This window comes from Cynara cardunculus (assembly GCF_001531365.2).
Source record: "Cynara cardunculus var. scolymus isolate 2C chromosome LG 4, CcrdV1, whole genome shotgun sequence".
Lineage (NCBI taxonomy): Eukaryota > Viridiplantae > Streptophyta > Magnoliopsida > Asterales > Asteraceae > Cynara > Cynara cardunculus.
In genome coordinates this window covers 13,397,269-13,399,294 of record NC_037531.1, presented here as the reverse complement: position 1 = coordinate 13,399,294, position 2,026 = coordinate 13,397,269, and the positions used below count along the sequence as shown (strand labels likewise).

Below are 2,026 nucleotides of genomic sequence, written 5' to 3'. Positions count from 1 at the left end.
AATAAAAATTAAACATTAAAATAAAAATTTATTTCGTTACATTATACGAATAGATGAAAATATACATTGTCTTACACCCAATATTGCAATACTAATAAGCAAATGAAGCTCCGTTGGCCGGTTTTCCTCATTGGATATACGGCCTCTATTTTTGCTTAATTTCCCCCACCACAATTTACGCACCAATTCTCTCTCTCGACTCTCGAGTCTCGACTGCATCTTCTTGTTTCTATGAATGAAACTCCATGGAAATATGATTATTAAGTTCCATGTCCATCATCACTTCTTCATCCCAAAAATGTAAAACCAAACCCAGAATTGAAAAACCAAACCAATCCCCAAAAATCGTAAAACCAAAATGAAACCCAAAATCAAAAAACCAAACCAATCCCCATGAATTAAACGAAACTCAAAAGAAAAACGAGAGCCAAATACGAGAAAACCTTAAAAAGAGAAACCAGAGGTGAGTTTATGTACAGGGACGAGAAAGGGGCGGTTGGGTGCTTCGACGGTGGTGGTCTCGTGGCTTTTGTTAGTGTAGGGAGGAAACAATGATGGAGGTTCTTGGAGACGGAGTTCGCTGGATTGGTTCTTGGCGAAGTTAGGGTTTGAATACGTTTTCTATTCATCTTTCTCAGGTTTACGGTGGCGCGTACAATCAACATCCACTTCATACATTTATTCTTTATAATATGGTTTGTCAGGTTATTCGCTAATTTCTTGTTGTTTGGGATATCGACAGCAAGACAGATGATAGTTGACACTTGACAGTAAACCTGGTCTCTCCAAAATGAGGTAATAAGGTTGATACATCTCTGCTTGTACTATTTTGCATATTGAATTTTATCTACAACAATGGTTAAACAATTGGAAAAAAATTCCAATTTGTTCTTGAAAAATATTTAAAATTCCATATTTGATTGCAAGAAAGGGGGCCAGGGGTTGCAGTGGAGGCAAAATTATATTTGTTTTAAAGTTTCTGGGCTATTCTATGATCATATCTCATATTTTATGGTGATTTATGTTATTGACATGTATTTGTCTGAATTATCGTGGATGGTGGTTCATATTTCCATATTTAATGGCAAGAAAAGGGTAAGGGTTAATGGTTTGTTGACATGTATTTGTCTCACTTATTTTCTCTTTGATCATAAACATTGTAGGATATGATGCAAGAGATTGCATATATTTCCTTCCTTCTTTTCCACTTTAGTCAGCTTAGAGAGTGTTTCATAAAAGGAAAGAATTATGTTTTCAGACCACAAGAAGAGGAACTAGCATTCAATCAAGCTCTAAACTCCTATCACAATTGGCACATCTTGTCTTGGTTACCTATTTACAAGATTTTGAGGCTCTAATGCATATTTGGCTAGTGATGGACCCTTTATTGAAACAACTCAGGATAATAGACCACAAGAATCAAGCTGTATACTCTTGGTTGTTGTTATTAGCATGTAGCATACCACTCAACCTTGATGCATTTGAGGATTCATAACCACTTCCCCACACATATACTTGGTAATTGTAATGCATTCACATCATTGAAATGATTCCAGGAAAATAGACTAAAAGAAGAGGAACCTCGACATCTAGATGAACTGAAAACTCATAACTAATGTCATTAGCATGTAGAACACTCAAACTGACTTATATTCCATCTATCGTCTCTCTTTGCTTCATTTTATGATTCAAATAATCACATTCTTGTGTTTACTTGTAAAATTTTCTGATTATTGTCGAGTTTTAATCCAAGTTGAACTTGGTACTTATCATGAAACCCGGTGATTTAAAGCTATGACATTAAGCCGATTCTCAAGGGAGCACCATTCCTCAATCTTACTAAACATCAAGTTTTTCTTTTAGTTTTGTTTAATCTGTTACATTTTCACAATTGCTCCTTGAGACTTCAACACTAATTGTCGGTACAGATGACAGTTTCTTTTAGTTTTGTTTCAATTTGTCTATGAATGATAGTTTCTTTTAGTTTTGCGGCGTCTCCCATTTTTATGGTTTAGTGTAAAGTATG

General features: G+C 35.0%; 1 long non-coding RNA gene across 4 annotated transcripts in view; it reads left to right on the top strand.

Annotated features, from left to right (window-relative positions):
- The first annotated feature begins 202 nt into the window (after positions 1-202).
- The window catches only part of LOC112510744, a 15,580-nt gene continuing 13,756 nt past the window's right edge, over positions 203-2,026 (top strand). For 2 of the 4 annotated variants that reach the window (XR_003069050.1, XR_003069047.1), the window contains exon 1: positions 203-795. This is a non-coding gene — a long non-coding RNA (uncharacterized LOC112510744). The remainder of the gene's footprint in view (positions 796-2,026) is intronic. The other 2 variants (XR_003069049.1, XR_003069048.1) reach the window with 2 other exon arrangements.